We start from the raw sequence: 23231 nt of genomic DNA, 5'->3' as shown, positions 1-23231 counted from the left end.
GAAACGACGTCATTTTGACGTCAGCCGAAATAAAAATATACCATCAGCTCGATACTTCAGTCATTAGCAATTTGCGGGACTTATACTGTATTTACGCGAGGTCTTAGTTCGGGTTCGGGAGTGACGAATATACCCTGTTTATCGAAACGAGCTAATAGGGAAGTAAGGAACCGCATATCATTGGACGCCTGGTAACGATATAGCCAAATGCTGAGGGCTATAATGATAAGAAGAGAACTGAGAGAAAAAGAAGAAAACAAGAAGATAGAGATTTATAAGGTCAGCATGAAGTAATGCCACGCAGTTCCGTGCTAACCTTGGAAGAACTTCGAGGTTATTTTAATCCGCGCGAGTCGGACCTACCGGACAGACCTATGGAACAGACCTGCTGGCAGGCAGAAGTATGTAGGGATTTTTTTCCTCCACCGAAGAAAAAAAAGGCAGATTGGTAGCGTTCGAGATGATTGCAAATCAAGATCAGCTACACAGTACACTACAACACTATTAGGTACTCTATTAATAGCCTCGTCTCGCTTCAAGGTTACTTGTCTAGTTGGAACCGCAGACCATTGTAAAGATTTTAATTACATGCCTTGGATATTTATATATTTCATCATCATCTCAACCCATCGCTGGCCTTGCTTAGCAATAACTACTTAAGTATACTTGTTATCAGCGACTACATAACCCTTGTAGGTCTGCAAAGTTGTTATTTGGCGTGAGCACATGAGTAGATATCACTCGTGTGGTGTGAGTGTTTACAAGTATTGAATAACAAGTAACCAAACGATTCTAAGATTGAACCACGAGTGAAGCGTGTGATTCAAAAATAGAATCCTGAGCGTAGCGAGCCGCAATTAACTGTTCCACTAGTACTATAATATGTAGTCTGTGGTTCCACACAGATTTTGAACGACAAAGAAACTTCGTAAGATGAAAATAACTACCCTACTTATCTGCATCGAAACTGCCGACTGTTTGCGTAGTGTGACCTGCACGCTGAAAGTCAATAAAGCAAGAGTGTCATATAGCTGGTATATGCTGTCTGTATAGAAGCTGTATGCTGCTGGTATAGCAGGTATAGCTGGTATATATAATGTCATATATCTGGGACCTGTATCACGTTACCTGTAGTGTAATTAATTAGGTAAATTCAACAAATGACCTTTCACAACAATTGTATAATATGTAAAAGCCGTGCAGAGCAGATAAGTAGTTATATCAAGCATTATAATATTTCTATATTCATCACGCTGTTGTGAATATTTGGATCGGAGCGGAAATTACGTAAAAGGTTTACGTTACATAGCGTAAGTAACATAGCGACCGGTTTTTCACATCACTATACAATCAGTTGATGTAGGTACGGAAGGTTATGTTTATGTAGGCATCCACAGGAAAATACCTAAAGGAAATACTTATATACCTAAATATATAAATATACTTAGGTATACTACGTACCGAATGGTGTCATTAGCATATCGTTACGGTTTGTAAGAAGATTTCTTTTTGGAGATTATGGATGTACATAATATAGATATATAGCCCGCAACAGGTTGGGATGGCAATCGGGGAAATAGGCGGGAGGGGGAGGGGGGGGGGGGGGGCTCACCCGCACCGGGTTATTCGCATTCATATATCAGTAGTATAATATGCAAGTAGGTATAGCAGCGATATTATAATTTATTTAATTATTTGATTGTTATTTATAATACGCGTGCTTTTTAAACACGGGTTATGCTGTGCAACCATTTAGGATTACAATAAGAACGAAACGTTGTATTGTGGAATTAGGTTAGGTATAATTATAATTATTGTACCTAATCTGTTTTGGATGGCAATAAATAAATTAATAAATATAAAATGTCGCTGAAGTATTGTTAGTTATATAGGAAGATATGCATGTACCCTTGGCGTGCGTGGGTAAAATTAGCTTTTTAGCCCAATGACCTCTATATACACCGACCTATGTAGCTCATTCATCTTGCTCGCTGAGATAAATACCTACTCTATTGCCACGATTTTCGTGCTAAAATCTTCGTCTGATTTATTATGGTTTTTGCCATGATACACACACAACAAAATACTTTTCATAATTTTAAGGTAATAGCGCATTGGTTAAGGCGTCATCCTTCGATTCGGGAGGTCTGATGGGGTTCGATCCCTAGGCACGCACCTCTAACTTTTATGATAATATGTAAATAGTCTAATCTTAATTCGTAGGACCTATTAGTAAGTAGGTATACCTACTTACTCGGGCACAACTTTTACGATACATGTAGGTATAGTCTAATCGTAATTCGTAGGACCTATTAGTTAATCAGGTAAATCCTTTTTTTCGTGAAAAAAATCATCATGGATACCACCGTCCACGGCACCGGCTGGCACTGTGGTTATTTCGGATGCCTATAGCACAGCCCTGAAGCTTTGCGCTTAGTTGCACTTACAGGGGAAAGAGTAAGGGTATTCTTCAAAAACAATAATTCCTAACAAGAAACCGAATCCGTTCCAATAAATTGTGCAATAGCTCTCAAGTTTGTAGATGGTCGGTATTGCCGGCACCAGCGCGGATGCCGTCCGCAACACTTTCACCGCCGCCATCTTGTAGAGGCCATGTCGTGCGCGCGCGCCGCTCATTGAGGAATTGGCACTGTTATAAATTAATATTGCTTTGGAATGCTTTGTGCCTCACGTGACCTAAAAAGAGCCGAGATAAAAAAATAATTAAAAGACATTTTTCAAATGAAAGTTATAGGTACCTACTTTACTACTTAGTTACAATCGATGTTTTCGATTACTGTTAGTGTCACGTAAAAAAGGCCTTGAACCTGGGAAGACCCCCCACTAGGTGGACAGACGACATCAAACGAGTCGCAGGGAGCCACTGGATCCAGGCGGCGCAAGACCTTGGCGTGTGGAAGTCCCTACAAGAGACCTATGTCCAGCAGTGGACGTCTATTGGTTGATGATGATAATGACCTTGAACCTGCGCAGTGGATGATTTATCGATTTATAGCGGTATGACATACTATGAAGTGAAGCGCGATGGCGGGGCCGCGGTGTGTGTGCCTGTGTGCCTCGCCTCTTTAGTTCGTTATAATAGTCAATCTTTTGCTTCCCGCGTTACAGGAAAGTAGAGCACCCCTACGCAGACCCACCGTCTCTACTCTCTACTCTCGTCCCCAGAGCTCTTTTTAATGTATGCAAGTCTGTTAGATGGAGGGAGAAAGGGAAGAGAGCCATACCCATACGAAAAGAATATTGTGGATTATTATCATTCATCCATTTTCATCAAAAGACAAAAACCCATCGTCGCGCTGAGCTAAGGTCTCCTCTCCTAGTCCACCACGCTGGCGCTGGTCAAGTGAGGATTGGAAGATTTCACACACCTTTAATAACATTATGAAGAACTCTCGGGCATGCTGGTTTCCTCACCACTGTATCATCTTACAAATCCAACAACTGACCATTAAACAGTGTAATTTATTACCTACTTACCTAGTTAAGTGAAATTTATTTTAAATACAATATTTGACTTTGATTACAATCTTTTTCTTGCAACTGGTAGGTATTTAGGTACCTACCTAGGTAATTGCTTTTAAACGTCCATAACTTAAAGTAGGTATAATAAGTTAGAGGTGCGTGGATGATGGATAGCTGCAAAAAAATCCCCTTTTTTTGAAATAGGTATGCTCATGAAATTTTGAAGTTGTCAGACTAGTTAATTAAGATTAGAAGATTGTGAACTCGCGAATTGACTCTAAATGAAATTGATAAGCGGTAGGATTATCCTTCGGGACAGGGCTAATATATCTCAGACTTAACCTAAAGCGACGTTATGAATCTCCGCCATTTATCTCTATCAAATACCCTATTTTATCGGCTATTTCATTCACATAGATTGTCTTAATAAAACTTTTAGGTTAGCGAAGGCGGTCTTTGTTCTTGCTTTATGAACCGAAAATTATCTATGTGCAGGGATTTAAAAGTTGGGTATTACCGTATTACGAGCTAAAGCACTAATAGAGCTGAGTTTTTATAATTTTTAATCAAGTAGGTACCTACTACCTAGGTACTTTACAAAATATATAAGAAAACTAGGTGATCCCCGTGATTTCGTCCGCGTGAATTTAGGTCACGCTGCACGAATTCAATAAATCGAGAATTTTAGGTAAATAAGCATAAAGTGTGACGGCTTATTACGGTTTGTATGAACTAGGTTAACACCTTCGCTGTAAACTTATAAACCGGCTTCAAATGAAATAAGATGCAACGAAAATTTGATGTCAAGGTCGAATCGATATTGCTCGCAAAACTAAAATCTTTGTTTCTTGCAAAATACGCTCGTATTTTATGCATGAACTATCTCGTTAAAGGCTATCTAATAATAGTAGATTGTACAACAAGGGCATAAAACAAGCCATTTTATCCGAGACGTTTATCTACCCGAGCCGAAGGCGAGGGCAGATATTTAAGTCAAAAAATGGGTTTTATGACCGAGTTATACACTCTGCTTTTCACTTCGATTGCCAGGATAGGAAACAACATTATGATAATATTTACCGATATGTCTATTTCATCTATTTAGTTAATATTTAGAGTGAAATTCAAAAAAATTGTAATCAGGTTGTATAGGTATAGGTCTAGGGCTCGCAAACACGATGCAAGGTGAAAATACGATATAACGCAGCATATCGAATATCGGCAAATGTAATCATTCGTATTTGATTCATATTCGTTTTTAGGGTACCTCAAAAGAAAAAACGGAACCCTTATAGGATCACTTTGTTGTCTGTCTGTCTGTCTGTCTGTCGGTCGGTCTGTCAAGAAACCTACAGGGTACTTCCCGTTGACCTAGAATAATGAAATTTGGCAGGTAGGTAGCTCTTATAGCTGACATTCGGGGAAAAATCTGAAAACCGTGAATTTGTGGTTACATTACACAAAATTTTTTTTAATGCACCATAGTTTTTGAATTATCGTGCAAAATGTCGAAAAAATACGACTGTAGTACGGAACCCTCGTTGCGCGAGTCTGACTCGCACTTGGCCGGTTTTTAAATTCGATTCGCAGTGGCCGTCATACAAAATTTACGTACGCTTGTGCACTGATTTGGTTCCTATTTATACGAATTCGGATTAGTGCGTACCTACTGCGCTGCGTAAAGAGTACTATACTATACTACTACTAGGCACAAGCGTATGCACTGATTTGGTTCGTATTTATACGGATCCGTAACTCTCTACTATCTGCATGCACATTGCTCTACAAACAAACTGTATCAGCGACAGGTGCGCACTGCGCGGGCGCAACGTGCGATATACTCGGTGACACAGTTCGCAGTTTGTTTAACCCAAAAACCTTTATTTTGTTTCCGTTTTAGAGAGTTTATCGCACACGTCGCGTCGTCTCGTCCATATTTCGTTTGATATTCTATAGGTGTACCATTTTTTTCATTTATTTAATCCAAAAATATTTTAGCTGTAGAGTCACATGGCTATTTTTGTCGTATTCGATCTTAGTGTAATTTTTTTTTCCAGATCTACTACCTAATCATTGACTTCGAAGGCTACTTTCCAAACACCGAGGGTAAGCATTATTACAGTTTATGTTTATGCATTATACTTATTTTTAATATTCATGAATCCAGATGTCCGTTTCGACTATGTTACTGGCGTATTTTGCATCCGTATACGGGTGCAAAATACGCCAGCCGCCAGCCGGGGATGGGTTATAACCCATCTCCGGCTCACTACAGAGCACGGGTCTCCTCTCAGAGTGAGAAGGGTTTTGGCCATAGTCTACCACGCTGGCCATGTGCGGATTGGTAGACGTCACACACCTTTAAGAACATTTTGCAGAACGCTCAGAAATGCAGGTTTCCTCACGATGTTTTCCTTCACCGCTAAAGCAAGTGATATTTAATTACTTCTCAACAACAGAGATAATGCTCTACAAATCCGCTATCTCCTTATAAAAGTCGATGTACATGGCTTTCTCCCACGTAGTACAGACTACACATTAAAACTACTTACTCTATCCCACACATTTTATTTCTCAGAAAATAAGGAAGGTCTGGCGGCATTGGAATCTTGCTCTATTATAAATTCTCATTTTTGTTATCCGCAGACATCAGTCCCTCGTCTGCATAGGCTGTAATAGTAACGTTGTACAACCCGTCGGAAATATCTGCGAAGCTAGCTTAGTGACGTCATGCAACGCACTTGCGTTGGCACCGGTACTGGATAGGCGAAAATGGCGGGGAAGCGCATTCTAGCGAGGTGCGAAAATATTTCTGACGGGTTGTACATGCGTTGTACTTATAGCTAAGCTAATGATTGTAAAGTAACGTATTCGAATCAGCTGACCTCTGACTTGGCACTCGCGGCACAATTTGACAATACACATTAATTTGTGAATAGTGCATGCCTCCGCCGTCCACACAATACTCCGGTAGTTTGTGTATTGTGTTTAGGACGCTTTGCAAATCAATCGCTATGCAGCGTGCTAGGTAAGGGACCTCACGCACTACGCCGCCACGGCTACTGGCCGTAGTCATGCTCGCCGCTCGCGTAGTGCGCGAGGTTACTAAAGGCCGCCAAAAGTGTAATTTCCAGTTCTACCAAACTATGTCTTTCTGTCTGTTTTCATGGTCCATCCATTTTATACAATGAACCAAAAGCTTAATTTGCTGTAATCCGTTGAAACAGGTCGAATCTGTATGATACAACATACAGCATGCGAAATGCACGGCCCGCCCTCCTACCACACGAGTAGATATATCTACTCGTGTGCTCCCACTGCTAACTATGCAGGAAAAGCAGCCACTCGGCAAGCAATACTCACCACCACCACGCAGCACCACACAAATCCCAAAACACACTCGACGCACGTTTCGCCCCGACACCGGAGCACCCTCAAGAGATGCAGACCTTACAATGCACAATTGCTTGCAATTTCAACAATATCGGTTTTAACGAAAAAAATATACCTACCATGATGTTTTGTAAAACCACGACAAAGACACGTGCCGACAGCACCAAGCCAATGGGGACCCAGAGGCAAAACTCTCAAAGGGCGCCACAAGAGGTCCGGCCAATGCAAGCTGTCATTATTCATGGTTTCTTACTTAGACATAGTCCCTCAAATTGCAATTGCCCTGGAACCATGTCTCATTAGCATCGAAATGACGTCATTTTGACGTCATTTGACGTATATTTAAGTAAAAATATACCATCAGCTCGAAACTTCAGTCTAGTGTTGACGTCACTAAAATGGCGGCAACGCGCATTAACAATTTGCGGGACTTATATGTACTTAGAAAATTCTTTGGATAATGGAACCTATCATGATACTACCTCTATGGCCGATCCGCTTATGTGCCACCTGTCGGGATAAATTGGCAGTGTGGACTGTGGATTCCTTCCACAAAAGTCATGACTTGTATGGAGGAGCAGCGGTCGGCAACCCGCGGTCTGTTTCGTAAATAAAGATCCTTATCATTCGGAATTATTTTAATTTCGAGGATATCGTATTTCTCGGTGGCTGCCGACTGGTATCGTGTTCACCATCATCACCTTTTCATGAGATATTGATACTTGATAACGTACCGATAACTGAGTAATTTATATAATAAATAAGTATCAAATTCAATCTTAGTGTCAATAATCTCAAAATATGAATCTAATTATAATGAAATCAATGGATCCTATTTTTATGATGGCTTGCCAACAAATGACAAATTGATAACGTTTCATCGCCAGCCCACTCCTTAGCACGGGTCTCCTCTCAAAATAAGAAGGGTTTGGCCATAGTCCACCACGCTGGGCGGGTGCGGATTGGCAGACCTCACGTAACTTTGAGTACATTATGGTGATTCGATCCCGGGCACGCACCCCTGACTTTTCGGAGTTATGTGAAAAAGTTTGCTCAGCGATTACTTAAGTATCATAATGTTATTGGCAGCACTAATTATTTTTAACTAGCTGTTGTCCTTGACTTCGTCTGCGTCCTGCGAGAACTGTATTGTCACGTGTATTTTCCAAAAAAAAAATCATGCGAACCTTGTCCTGGCAATTCCTGGGGAAAAAGAATTAGCCAATTTGGTGCAGTCCTTCGAAAGTTATGCGCGTTTCGGTGATTATTTTTATTTAATTAAGTACATAATATAGATTTTATTGATAAAGTTTGAAGATTACTGATTATTTACTGACGATGTGAAAATGTGAAGGAAATGTTTGTGTATTTGAGTATGTCAATATTTAACATCGCAAAACAAGTGCGACCCGCTTTTATTTCATTTTGCCACCTGTTGACTAAAAGGTTACCGACCGCTGACTCTGAGGTAGAGTCAACAGGTAGAATTTAGGGGAATTGCTACTCTAGTTTTATAGCAACTCTGTGCCAATCGATGAGTACTGAGAAAGTAATCATAACGCTGCTCCCTCGCGTTCCCCAGCCATGTGTCCATCGCCTCTCAACACTCAAGTGTGTTTGAGATGAGCCCATGCCCCATTTCGACAAGAGGTCTTGACAACTCCGCTGCACATGTTCACCAAACGACATTCGCCTTCAGTCCAAGCATACCCATTGCGATGACAACGCTTTCTCGCACCTTTTGCAATGGTTTCTCCATGCAAAAACAGCATTACCCACTTGCCTTACAGACAGTATAATCAGTACCTACCCCTTAGAATAACAACTCGACCAACCTACCCATATTATTAATTTGTTGGAAAGTGTGTTTGTTTGTTGGTTTGTCCTTCAGTCACGTCGCAACGGAGCAACAGTTCGGCGTGATTTTTTGCATGGGTATAGTTAAAAACCTGGAGAGTGACATAGGCTATTTTTATCCCGGGAAATCAAAGAGTACCCACGGGATTTTTAAAAACCACGCGTACGAAATCGCGGGCATCAACTAGTATGCTTATAATATTCATCGTGATCAACCATCGCCGGCTCACTATCGAGCACGGGTCTCCTCTTAGTATGAGAAGGGTTCACCACGCTCGCCAAGTGCAGATTGGCAGATTTCACACAACTTTGAGATGGAGAACTCCTAAGGCATGCAGGTTTCCTCACAATGTTTTCCTTCACCATTAAAGCGTGTGTTTTTTTTTAAACGAACATAACTCCGAAAGTTAGAAGTGCGTGCCCGGGATTGGACTCCCGATCTCCCGAATAGGAGGCGGACGTGCTTTTTTTTTTTTTTTTTTTTTTTTTTTTTTTTTTTTTTTTTTTTTTTTTTCGGGGGAGGAAAAAATCCCTACGGACTTCTGCCTGCTGGCAGGGTGTGTCCGACTCGCACGGACTAAAATAACCTCCCCATGCCTACCAAGGTGAGCACGGAACTGCGTAAGCATTACTTCGTGCTGACCTCCTAAATTTCTATCTTCCTCTTTTCTTCTTTTTCCCTCTGCTCTCTTCTTATCATTATAGCCCTCAGCATTTTGCTATATCGTTGCCAGGCATCTTCGCTCGACAGCATCCGCGATATAAGGTTACGGGCGTTCACACCCTCCGCGTCGGTCGATCCTAGCGCTTCTGTCCTTAGGTCGGCACAACCGGGACATTCAAAGATTGCGTGTCTCGGGGTGTCTTCCTCTCCGCAGAAGTAGCAGTCTTCGCTCGGCGCTTTTCCAATTGCGAAGAGGTAGGTGTTAAACACCCCGTGACCGCTGAGTGCCTGCGTTAGCCACCGGTCTACCTCTCCATACTTCCTCTTGTGCCACTTTTTTAGGTCTGTAACCAGTTCCCTTGTCCAGGTCCCCTTTCCTAATCCTGTCCATTCACTTTCCCACTCCGTCAGGGTATTCTCCCGAACTTCTGCAGGTGTCTGTTCCCTGCTTTCGAATAGCTTCGCCCGCTCCCTGGCTAGCTTGGCTATAGGAACCAGCCCTGCTATTACCAGAACGGCTTCAGTGGAAACTGTTCTATATGCTCCGCAGATGCCTATTGCCAATCGCCTTTGAACAACTTCCAGCTTTTTGCGGTAAAGTTCCACTTTCATAGCCCCTTCAAAGATTGGTGCCCCGTATAGAATAACGGAGTGTGCCACTGATGCCAGCACCCTCCTCTTGCTAGCTCTAGGACCTCCTTTTGTTGGCATTAGTCTGTACAGGCCTTCCGTGAGCTTCTGGGTTTTACTAGCTACCTCCTCAATGTGTTTCTTGAAGTTGAGGCTTTTGTCGAGCCATACTCCCAGATACTTCACGTGTTCCTTCGGAGTTACAATCGCACCTTGAATTTTGAATCCTATAGGGTCTAGTCTCCGCCTTCCACTGAATACAATCGCCTCCGTTTTTTCTGGTGCAAGCGCCAACTGCTTTCTTTGCATCCAGCTACTTATTCGCTCGAGCGCCCTATTTGCCCGGATCATAAGGGAAGCCTCAGTTTTTGCCACCACTACGAGAGCCAAATCATCAGCAAAGCCCACCAGTTGGATGCCCTCCTCTTGTTTCAGCTTGAAGACGCCATCGTACAAGATGTTCCAAAGAGTTGGGCCCAGTATTGATCCCTGTGGTACTCCACTGCTGACTTTGATCAGGTCTTCAACGCCGTTACAGTCTTTAACTTTTATAGATCTGTCTTTTAGGTAGCTACTTATCAGGTTATGGATGTAGCCTGGGAAGCCTCTCTTACGCATTTCCAAAAGGATCTCTCGCCAGGACGCAGAGTTAAAAGCATTCCTCACATCTAGACAAATCAGAGCACAGAGCTTTCTCGTTTTAAGCGTGCCCTGTCTTGCCACCATGGCAGTCTGGACCACTTTTTTTATAGCCATCAGTGTGGATCGGCCCTGCCTAAAACCATACTGATTGTCAGAGAGACCGCCGTGGTCTGGCAAAAGCTCCTCTATTCTGTTAAGAAGGAGTCTCTCCATAAGTTTGCCATAGCTATCCAGCAAACAGACTGGTCTATATCCGGCCGGGTCTCCCGCTGGCTTATTTGCTTTCCTGAGTAAGACCAGGCTTGCCTTTTTCCAGGCTGCAGGAAACGTCCCAGATGTAAAAGCATTGTTTAAGACTGTTGTTATTTTCTCCGGTATAGCCTGCACAGCCATTTTGACCACCTCTGGCCCAATAAGATCGGGACCTGGCGCTTTTTTTAGTTTAAGGCCTTCAGCCGCCGCCCTTAGCTCTTCTTCTGTAATTTCTGGTATCTGAGAGGCGTCTCCCATGATCCTGCCGAAATCTACATGGAACGGGAACAATGCTTTGACCACGGTTTTAATTAGGTCCATTTCCAAGCTAGGCGGACTTTGCCGTAGTTTTTTTGTAACAATCCTGTATCCCAGTCCCCAAGTATCCTTATCCACTTCATCACAGAGCTCTTTCCATTTTTCTGCTTTTGCCGTTACGATAGCTATTTGCAGGTCCAGTTTCGCTGCATTATATTTCTCTCTTAGCTCCTGTATTTCTCCTTCTTTGCTCTCATTTCTGATCGAGCTTTCCCTACCCGTTTTCCTTCTCTCACGTGTGAAGTCTCTGCGACATCTTGTGCAATGAGCTCTTTTCGCAGCAATTGATTTATTCCACCAATACACTGGTGCTCTCCTGTATACTCCTTTTTTGGGCATCGCCCTATCGCAAGCTTTTGTGGTCTCCATCACCAATTCTTCTGGAGAGCCAATCTCACTTTCTTTGAGGACATCTTCTAGGACCTTCTGCTCGAGCTCCTGTATTTTCCATCCTGCCTGTGTCTTGATTGGTGGCTTCCTTTCATGTTGGAGTATATTGAACTTTATATATCGGTGCCCACTTAAGCTATCTTCCTCCAGGACTTGCCACTTAGTAACTCTCTGTGACAAACATGCGTTGGCAAATGTAATGTCTGGGGTGGAGTTTTTTGTGCCTCTTTGAAACGTTGGGGCGAATCCTTCATTGACTATAACCATGTCCTTACTCGCAAGCATCTCCATGATTAGACGACCTCTGGCATTCTCGGTTTTGCTGGACCAGACTTTTGAAGCTGCATTGAAGTCCCCAGCTACCAGAATGTCTCCACGCTGCGTCTCGATGCTTTCAAAAAGCTTGTCCAGATCTCGCTCAAAGTCTTCCAAACTATGGTTCGGCGAAAAGTAGCAACTAAAAATCGTGAGCCCAGGAATTGCTACCGCTATGAACCCGTTTCCTTGAGCCACTATTTTAGCCTGCGTGCGTTTATTATAAATAACTACAGTTGCATCTCCTCTATGATCTGTGACCCATTCACGGACCTGCACAATTTTCCTGTTTGGCTCCGCCACGATAGCTAAGTCTATGTCATATTCTTTTGCCGTTACTTCGAGCAGGTCGTGGGCGGCCCGCGTTCTGTCCAGGTTTATTTGCAAGACCTTTATTATCTGCGAGCCTATGGCACCATTTCCTGCTCCTAAACCCCGTTTTTTGGCTCTTTGATCCTTCCACCGGGCACCTTTTCCTTCCAGGACGGGCAGTTCTTGGAGCCCATTCGATGTCTTGTGTTATTCAGGCCTTTATCCAGACAGATAGCGCAAGCTGTTTCCCTCTCGCAGTCTATGGCCTTATGTCCCTCGTTGCCACAGTTGTAGCACTTTTTACTTCGGTCCTGGCCTGGGCACCCCACTGAAATATGCCCGTATTCGAGGCACCTGTAGCATCTTTTCCTTTCTACTGAGAGCCTGATTGGGACCCTCATCCATCCTATCTTTATCTTTTTCTGGTCTGCAAGTTTTTGAGCTTCCTCCTTCGGGAGCTCGACCAGGGCTGTCTTACTACCGTATCGGTTTTCCCAAAAACTCTTTATGCGGAACTCCTTCACCTTTTGTTTTAATGACTCTTCTACTTCTTCTTTTTCTACTGTGAGATCTAGTCCCCTAATTACGACATCGGCAGACTCCTTTAACGCTCTAAGCGTTAAACTTGGACACAGCCCCCCCACTTTCTCTTTTATTTGTAAGGCACTTCCATCTTGACCTTTCTCTAGCTCAAGGAGTATATCGCCCTTTCTGGTCTTCCTTACCTTAGAGAATACTACATCCTCGCTTGCTAGTCCCGACTTCACCTCTTTCAGTACACTGGCATAGTCACGGTCTTTTACCTCGATTAGCAGTGCTTCAGGCTTTGCAAACGGCTTTCTACCGGTTGGCTTTTTCCCCACCTTATTTTTTCCTTTCTTCTTAGCTTTTGGATTTGGCGCCTTTTCCTCTTCCAGGTTCCTCCCTGTCTTTGTTAGTGTATCTTCCTTGGCATCTTTCTCTTTTTCCTTATCCTGCACCCGGTTGATCTCCACCGGGTATCTTACTATTTCTTTGTTCCTCTTTCGCTCCTTTTGGTGTCGTCGTTTCCCTTTTGATTGTACTTCCTTCCACTCCATTTCCATACTTAGAGCATCATCCCATTCTAGTCCTTCCATCTCACCTCCGGTCGATGTATTTGTACCTTTTTCTTCTAACACCACTGCAACTGTCTTTGCCCTTTTTGGGGTTCTCTCAGTCTCTTCGCCTTTTTCCTCTATTCTCATTCTTCTGACGTCCTTGACCCGTCCACACAGCTTTTGCAGCTCTCGCAATCTTGTCTTGATCTCATTGGCTGTATTCTTGTATGGCCCTTGTCTGTCCACGAGCGAGTTTACAGCTACGACGTTGTCGAACAGTTCACCCAAAAGTCGGTCTTCCTTTTCTTCTAGGCTTTCTGTCTCCTTATTACTCTTCGGTGACTTTTTCCTTTTCCCATCCCTATTCTTCGGCGTGCTTGCCATGGGTGAGAAAAATGTCAGGGGGCTTACGTAGGGTGGTCGTCTGCATTGCACCCCTTCATCTCCTGTTGATATTCCGTCCTCCGTTTCCGTTTGTTCAGTATCAGTCCATGTCCGCGCCTGTGTCGTCGTTTTAGGTGGCGTGCGTTGTAGCAGGCCAGACCTAGCAAATGGTGTATCCAAATTCAGCAAAACGTTGCCCTCCCCAGAATACGAGGGGCAGCCCCTGTCAGCCGAAACTGTCAGGGGGCGGGATTCCCCGGCACTATCAGCGCCGGAACCCGCCTGGGGTAGTATCTTTTTTTGTTGTGCTTTCATTTTCTAGTTTCTCCCGTACGTCCTTCTTCCTCCTACACATCTTCCGGAAAACAGCCGCCCAATGTGGGACAGACGCTGACCAGCCAGCCGCTCGCTCCGAGTACAGACGCTGCCTGGATTTGTTGTGCTGCTTTTGGTCCGCGCTGAGTATTTTATTTCCCCAGTACCCGCCAGATAAATCTGGTGAGGGAAATCCCCTATCCGCCAGCCGGGGACGCGCCCGATGGGAGAGCAGCCAACTCCGCACGGGAGGCGGACGTGCTAGCCACTAGGCTATCACGGCTCAGTCTGTTATCTCACTCATAATATTAGGTCTACTTCATTTGTGTTTTTCTGTCGTACAGTAGGGCGATTTCGTACATCATTCAATCAATCATTATTATAATCTCAATTGTTGTGATTGGCTGAATTCGTGCTAGTCTTGTTGCAACAATGCAACAATTGTAGGCAATAGTGAGCTAGCATCAACCAATCAGAGGTGTTTGCGATCGTGACATTGTAGCTGTCATTCTACCGCAATCACGCAGCTGATCATGCTTGGGCGTCTGACGAAATACATTACCGTCCGCAACGAGTCGTACTGGGGCTCTGTAACTTTAGGCTGAACTTTATTCTCACTTCAACTGGAATAAAAATCAAGTTTCATTTAGATTTTGAACTTGACCCAGTACGTGGAACCGTCGTCGGGCAGAGTTTGAAATGATCGCTCTTTGGTCTTTAGGCGCGTACACTCGGCCGACCTTCGGGCTAAACTTTTTGTTTATTGCCTCCCGACTGTTTTTGTTTACTCTTTGTAAACCATTTGTTACAATTTCAAGTTCTTTTATTACCTGTTGTTTGGTTGGCAACAGCAGCAATTCATCCGATCAAATAGGCAATTAAACATTAAGCATGGTGTGTTTAAGTAAAATACCTATTAAAAACTTTTTCGGACGGAAACGTTCTTTCATACGTCACTTCCGTCAAAATAGCTACACGAACAAAACTGCTGTTTTAAGCCGCCATCTTAGTAGTCTAGCCATAATTCCTTCCTTAATGTTAGCCTTGGCCTCAGAATACAGATTGGTTCTGTATTCTGAGGCCTTGCTTTTCTTACCAGTTACACTTGACACGCTGGACGTTCAAACGTCACTTCCGTCGACAATAAGTAGGTATCTATGAACAGCTATTTTAAAGCCGCCATCTTATAAAACCGACTCATTTTCAAAATGGAATCCTGCAGTGCGCAGGCGTTCAGTTTTACCTTGAATTCGCTTAAAGCTGCGTACGCACCTGTAGCTGCGCTGCGCATCGCTTCAGTCCGACTGCAGAAAGCGTCACTTCATGGCCGCTCACGTACCTACCGCACTACAAACTGCAGTACGCGGCAGCTCGCGTCACTTGTCGCGTCACTTCTACTGCCCGATCGCGTACGAACAACAACCGTCGCGACATTGAAGAGGGAAAGGGTGGAAGCCGACATCCTAGGGGTTTGGAATTTGAGGATATAACTTATAACAAAAATTAAAACCTACGTATTTGATTTTTGAGGTCTATCACGCTATACTTAATACTTACTCGATGCGCGTGTATCTTATCGAGCGCCGTACGCATTCTGAAGCGACGCGACGCGCCGCTGGGTATGTCGCACTAGCGTCGCTGCACCGCGCGTCGCTTCGCTGCGCTTCACAATATTCTCCCAGCCGCGACGCGCGGCGACGCGCGGCAACGCGCGGTGAAGCGCTGTGCAGCGCCGCTCTAGTGCGGTATCGCTATACAAATGATAGAAATAATATTTTGACGCTCTGTGCCACGACGTGCAGTGAACGCGCAGCGCAGCTTAGGTGCGTACAGAAACTTAAACAGAGACACGCACTATAACGCGTAATCTTGTGATTGTGACATGAGTAATGAGTATACCTACTAGAGTTCAAAGCAAAGAGCGAAGTTCCTAATTTGTCGTTAACTAATGAGCATCTTACGTTCGATTTGTCGCGAACTTCCCGTTTGGTATTTTCCGATGCGTAGGTAGTAGATAATACTAAGTATAAAACTAATAATAGAAGAAAAGAAAGATTGAGGATAGACAAATCTGAATTACAGAATCTACGGAATCTTCCGCTACTTTTATATAAAAGCGATAACAAGTTATTTATACTTAGGTACTTATACTTATTTATACTTACTACGAGCTCAGAGTAATTAGCTCTACCTTCCGTATACACAAATTAAAGCCCTTTACGTAGTAACCTATTTCGTGACCTCGCTCAAACAAAGCTGTTAGTTTTGTAACAAGTTAGGAATGTACTCATAGACTTCATTACGTAGGTTCCGCGTTTAGGCGCTATCAAAAGGCCGATAATCGAGTTGCCTTGAAACGATGTTTGGCAAAAACGTCTCCGCTACCTACGCCGAATTTTATTTCGCAGTGCTGCGTGGCTGCGAATACAATGAAGTTACGGTTCGCGCGGGCTTTAGCGGGTTGTGTGCGGGGGGTGTGCGCGCGGGGAGGGCGCAGGTAATGACGTCCCTCCGTCTGGGGCCCGCGCCTCCGCCTCTCGCCTAACCAGTTCCCGGCCCAGTCGTGTAGCTCAACACGCCAATGTCTATCTAGTTTACATTGCAGAGAGATACTGTACTTACATACCTAACCTGTCAGGCCGAAGTGCCAAACATTCTTGTAGGTACATCTGAATTTTGAACTGAACTCTGGCGAACTTGAAACAATAGCTAAATGGTTAAAGGAGCGGACTGAATTCGAAAGGTTGCCGGTTGCCCATTTTCGTACCTTCTCCTAGCCAAGCTTTACGCTTAGTTGGAGGGGAAATGGAATATTAGTCATCATGATGAACTTGGCTAATATAATATAAATGGAAAAGGTGAACTGACTGACTGACGACTGATCTATCAACGCACAGCTCAAACTACTGGATGGATTCGGGCTGAAATTTGGCATACAGATAGCTATTATGAAGTAGGCATCCGCTAAGAAAGGAATTTGAAAATCCAACGCCTAAGGGGGTGAAATAGGCGTTTGAAATTGTGAAGTCCACGCGAACGAAGTCGCGAGCATAAGCTAGTTCTTTAAAAAAGAATTGGTGATCTCTTAGACAGCGCGTGTACCTACCTACTGTCGTATAAATACGTTGCCGAGAAGATTATGAACCTAGGAGTTCCAAGACTAAGCTAAATTGGCTCCGACTTGGTCAGGCAGAACATCATCTGCTGTCCTGCAAGCAAAATTGTTTACGAGCAAACTAGCTGATGCCCGCGACTTCGTCCGCGTTGGAATTAGGTTTTTAAAAATCCCGGGATAAAAGTAGGTCTTTATCTATACCCATGCAAAAATCACGTCAATCCGTTGCACCGTTGCGACGTGATTGATGGACAAACTAACAAACAAACACACTTTCGCATTTATAATAAGGGTACTGATTCATATGTAATTCAATGCTTGTGGGTTCTCGTCAGTAGGAACCTGCGAACTAGGAAAATGGAAATCACTCCAACCAAAGTTCCTAACTCCTATCTCCTAACCTAACAAATAAAGGTAATCAGCTATTTGCCAGGATCATCATCATCATCATCATCATGATCAACCCATCGCCGCGCCGCCGGCTTGAGAACGAGTCTCCGCTCAGAATGAGGATTTAAGCACAAGCCCAGTGCGGATTGGCAGACTTCACACACTTTTGAGAGCATTATAGTGAACTTTCGCGCATGCAGGTTTCCTCAAGATGTTTTCCTTCACCGTTAAAGCAAGTGATATTTAATGGCTTAAAACCACAAAGTTAGAGGTGCGTGCCCGGGATCGAACCGCCCGACCTGCCGAGTGGCCGAGACGTCTTAACGATTAGGCTATCAAGTATCACCGCTCTCTGATATGATATCTCTGCTAAATTAGCGTGAGACTGTGATGCGTGTTACCATGTACTTATTGGGTCAGTTCAGTTAGGTCGTTGTCAAGCGCATTCTCGATAAAGACGTGTCCACAGAACTCCCACGGAGAACTGATATCACTTTAATCGCTATTCCAATACCGGTTTAAAGGATTGGACAAACATAAAGCGTAACGGCAGCGACTCCTAAGCGTGGTCTAAAAGTTGTAAGTTATGATAAATTATACGAAACTAGATGATGCCTGCAACTCATCGGTGCTGCAACTCCATCCGCGTCAATTTAGTTTTTTTTTAATTTATTTCCATAAAAAAACATATAACAGTATGGGTTTCTTCGTGTTCGTAAGCGCTTAAAAATGTTTGGGAGCTCGTTGATTTCAACGTCAGTTTGGTTAACAGTAGGTATACTTAACTAGCTAATTCGCAGGCATCAGCTAGTTGAGTATACTGTTCGCAAAAATCACACAGGAACCCATTGATTTTCTGCGATAAAAAGTAGCCTGTCACTCTCCAGGTCTTTAACTATAAGTACCCATGCAAAAAATCACGTCGATCCGTTGCGACTTGATTCAAGGACAAAACAACAAACAAACACACTTTCGCGTTTATAATATTGATAATGATCCAGAAAGCGTTCACACTACAGTCTATGCTGTTCCTTCCACGATCCGCTGACGTCGCGCTGCAGAGTGGTCTGTGATCAAATCAGCAGGAGCTGACGCGTCGTGTAGCGAGTAGTCACGTGTAACATCAGACTTCCTGCCGTGCTGTGCGTCACGCGTTGTGTCTTACTAGGGCTTAAGATGATATCAGGAGGTTAGGGTGTTGTCAAAAACTCGTCGCTCGTGCCTCGTGGGCCGGCTGAGGCTCGCCGCGCGCCGTGGCGCAACAGTCGCTTTCGCAAACCGTTTCATAATACGATCGGGCCGAGAGTATTCGAAAGTTTCTTCACGTATTTTTTGTCCTCACAGCCAGCGCGGCTTGCACGAATTATTTTTTAAGCCACTTGCGTATAATTTCTTACAAAAATCTATCACGAATCATTGAATTATTATGTAGGTACCACTAACGTTTTCCTCTAAGTCACGAATACGATATCGGTGTGGGATATCGATATTAAATACGATAAAAGACGTCAATCAATAGATTTACTTTTAATGTACCTAAACTACTTAGCCGAGGCTAAGCTAGCTCAGTAAAAGCAATAATTCTGCCCACTACACCACATAAAATAAAACAAAAGTGGAAAATGGCATTTCATATTACTTACCTATATTGATAGCTAGTTAGTATGAAAGCAAACTTGACTAGTTTAGCCAAGTAAAGTCAAGAAATCTTTAAGGTGATCGCATATGGCCGCCAGAGCTGAAAATGGCGCATTCTTCGCGCCGATAAAATACCTACTGATGACGTCGACAGAACAAATAATCAGCTCCAAAATGACGTCAACGAAGTAGACGCTGACGTGACCTTTCTACTGACGGTATTTGCCATTTTCAACAATTAATGACAACAACACTGACCGCCGCACTCAGAGTCGCTAATCGTTACTTTAAGTTAAAACGAGACAGATTAATTATGTGAGAGATATACCTAGCTCTGTCTCGTTTTAACTAAACTTAAGTAACGATTAAGCGACTCTGAGTACGGCTGTGAAAATTAAATTCAAAACTACATTAAATTATATTATTAGGTATATACATATAGGTACCTATACCTAGTACGAGACAGATTGAGATACCAATCGGGGTATGAGGCGGGGGGACGTACCGCACGTCTCCCGCGCTCGCCCGCACCAGGTTACCGAGGGGGCTGTGCGGGTGTGAGTGCGTTCCTCCCCGATTGCCATCTTGACTTGACGCTTACCTATCTGTGCCATTTTAGCAGGCCAAGAAAATGCAAGAATTTTGCGAGTTATTTTTATGTGTGAAGCTGAAACCTTATACTTTACTTACTAAGCTATTAAAATATTTAAGAGTCAGATCGTGGAACCGTACCGGAAATACCGAGCAAAACTCTATCCTCATGGCGCCATCAAGCCGTACGCCTAAGAGAAGTGTTATTTGGCTTATAAATAAAGAAGAATTAGGTACTTACTCTACTCTTGAACTACTGATTTAAGTATTTTTCTAGAAATTTTTCGAAATAACTTTTCCTCCAAAGCAAAGACAATCCATACTAATATTAGAATTAGTGTAGAAGATTACACTCTGACAAAATATAATTCGTGTCTATCATGATCATAATCATAATCAACCCTTAGCTGGCACATTACAGAGCACGAGTCTTCTCACAGTATGAGAATGGTTTGACCATAGTCCACCACGCTGGCCAAGTGCGGATTGGCAGATATGAATTCGTGGCTATGATACACGGAAAATAGAGAAGCATATCAAAAATTTCCACACACGCATTAAAACAATTTTTCCTAACATCGGGAAATCACATTTAGATTTCAGAAATCTCACATAGGTAACTTGATTGATTAATACCCAGATAACTTTAAAAGTAAATACGGATCCAAATATATTTTTGACCGAGTGGTCTGGTACTTTGACAGTGTTTACGTTAGTGGCTAATAGAGTCTCCCTTCTGAAGGGATGTTGCTTATTGTCCTGAAGGGCGTTGGCACTTGACTCTGTACAGGTGCGATGGTCGCTATGAATATTTTATAATCCTAAATATAATATACGGAAGCTCTTAAACACAACGATTTGCATTTTAAAAATATCAATCCAATCCAATCCAATCCATCAGCCTGTTTGCGTCCACTGCTGGACATAGGCCTTTCCAAGAGCGCGCCACCAAACATGGTCCTCCGCCTTCCTCATCCATCCGCTCCCCACCACCTTCTTCAGGTCATCGGTCCAGCGGGCTGGAGGTCGTCCCACACTGCGCTTATCGGTACGCGGTCTCCACACCAGAACACGTCTGCCCCATCGGTTCTGTGACAGACATGACCCATTGCCACTTCAGCCCGCTAATCCTTTGAGCTATGTCGGTCGCTTTTGTTCTTCTGCGAATTTCCTCGTTCCGGATTTTATCCCTGAGAAACATAGTTCGCTCCATAGCGCACTGAGCGACTTTTAGTTTGTGGACGAGGCCAACTGTCAGTGTCCACGTTTCCGCTCCATACGTCATTTAAAAATATGCAATGCATAATTTAATTCTGCTGTGGAAAGCGAGATTTTATTTTTAAAACAATAATCACTAAGTACCTTTACCTGTACCTACTTATTATAAATTGCGAAAGTGTATTCCGTAAGGGGCCAACGGATTGACGTGATTTTTGCATGGGTACCTACTACCTAAAGACCTGGAGGCTAAAAAACTTTTAAAAAAAGATTGAAGATTTTCAGAAACATAAATCCACGTAGATGAAGTCGTGGGCACCAGCTAGAAGAAAATATCTTACCTTTTTGCCTAACATTTAGCTAAAACAATTACCTAAGCTGTTTACCAAATTATGTATGTCTTATTATATACTCTGAATGAGCAAACGGGTTTTGCTTCACTTTCATTTACTTTAATTGTCCGAAGAATATGACGCAATAATTTCGATTGAATCTCATAATAATAATTGTCTTAACAAAACTGAAGTATGAAACTTCTCTCAAGTAACGCAAAACGCAAGTATTTGATTTCAGTTTGCTCATCTTTATTTTGATGTTCATCTCTTTTATGATATTGAAATTTGATAACTATACCTACGCCCAGTTTTGCACGAGGCGCTATTAAAATATAAAACAAAAGCGCTGTAGGTACAAAATGAGATCTCACTCGTCATTTTAACTCTATGTGTCAACCGTCATGTCAAAAGTACGGTTCACTTTTGAAATAAGGACTAAAATCTTAAAATCGTAATTTTGACATGACAGTTGACACATAGAGTTAAAATGGCGATTGAGTTTTCATTTTGTACGGACTATACTTATCTTGTAATAGGCAAATAGGTACCTATAAAAAACGAACGCATGGTTTCATGGTTTTTGAAAAAAACTAACGTTTAAGAATTATATGACTGCCGAAGTTTTTAGCAGCAGTTGCTATTATAGCATGGCTACGGAACCTTAACCTTATATCTGATTTCTGAAATGTTACCTACTTGACCAGGTTCTGACTTCTGAGATTAGCGCTTTCAAATGCACGCTTTTAGAGATACGGCAAAACTAAGCACTAATTCATCATGATCCAACCCATCGCTAGCCTACTACTGAGAAGTCTCCTCTCAGAATGAAAGTCTTTATGCGCCAAAGTCTGCCACACTGGCCAAGTGCGTATTAACAGACTTCACACACCCTTGCGATTCGCGAACATTATGGAGAACTCTCAAGCATACAGGTTTCCTTACGATGTTTTCCTTCACCGTTAAAGCAAGTGATATTTAATTGCTTAAAACGCACATAACTCCGAAAAGTTAGAGCCGGGATCGAACCCTCGACCTCCTGAGTAGGCGGCTTTTTTGCTCACATTTTGTAGTTTGTTCGATGTAAGTAAGTGGCCGGCCAAAAGCTGTGATAGCCTACTGGATAGGACGTCTACCTTCTAATCGGTGGTCGGGAGTTCGATCCCGGGCACGCACTTCTAACTTTTCGGAGTTATGTGCGTTTTAAGTAATTAAACATCACTTGCTTTGACGGTGAAGGAAAACATCGTGAGGAAGCCTGCATGCCTGAGAGTTCTCCGTAATGTTTTCAAAGGTGTGTGAAGTCTACCAATATGCACATGGCCAGCGTGGTAGACTATGGCCAAAACCCTTCTCACTCTGAGAGGAGACCTGAGACCTGTGCTCTGTAGTGAGCCGGCTTTGGGTTGATCATGATGATGATGATGATGATGATGATGATGATGATGATGATTATTGATGACGATGTAAGTATAACACGGATGGCCCTATCCACAAACTAGATAACGAATTCCTCGCTATGCCCAATGAGTCCCGTGATCTCGATCGTTTATTGATGCGGATGCCGAGATATCACCAGTAAGTTCAAGGTTCGACCTCGCGCCGCTCTTGTTGTTTACTCCTATATATTATACAACGGAGACCTATTAAAGCGGCGAATAGATGTGTTTCGGACGAGTACGAGAACAATACACGCTTTCTATTTTCTCTTGAAGCTATGTAGGCATGTAGGTAGGTACGTAATTGACCTGGCCTAACTATGAATTAGTTTAGTTACCTTTACTAAATGAAATGAATCTATTATTCATTTCCAATAGGGTCATTTTTGGGGTTCCGTACCTCAAAAAGAAAGACGGATCCCTTATAGGATCACTTTGTTGTCAGTCAGTCTGTCTGTCTGTCTGTCTGTCGGT

The 23231-nt window shown here is 43.1% G+C and overlaps 1 protein-coding gene across 1 annotated transcript in view; it reads left to right on the top strand.

Annotated features, from left to right (window-relative positions):
- Nucleotides 1–23231, top strand: part of LOC117987229 (uncharacterized) — a 90088-nt gene that overhangs the window by 5169 nt on the left and 61688 nt on the right. The window contains exon 2 of the mRNA XM_069502010.1: nucleotides 5541–5589. The gene's annotated coding sequence lies outside the window, so the exon portion shown is untranslated. The remainder of the gene's footprint in view (nucleotides 1–5540; nucleotides 5590–23231) is intronic.

The sequence above is a fragment of the Maniola hyperantus genome, chromosome 12 (assembly GCF_902806685.2).
Source record: "Maniola hyperantus chromosome 12, iAphHyp1.2, whole genome shotgun sequence".
Taxonomy (NCBI): domain Eukaryota; kingdom Metazoa; phylum Arthropoda; class Insecta; order Lepidoptera; family Nymphalidae; genus Maniola; species Maniola hyperantus.
Note: the sequence above shows the minus strand (reverse complement) of the source record. Positions and strands in the feature narration are given on the sequence as shown.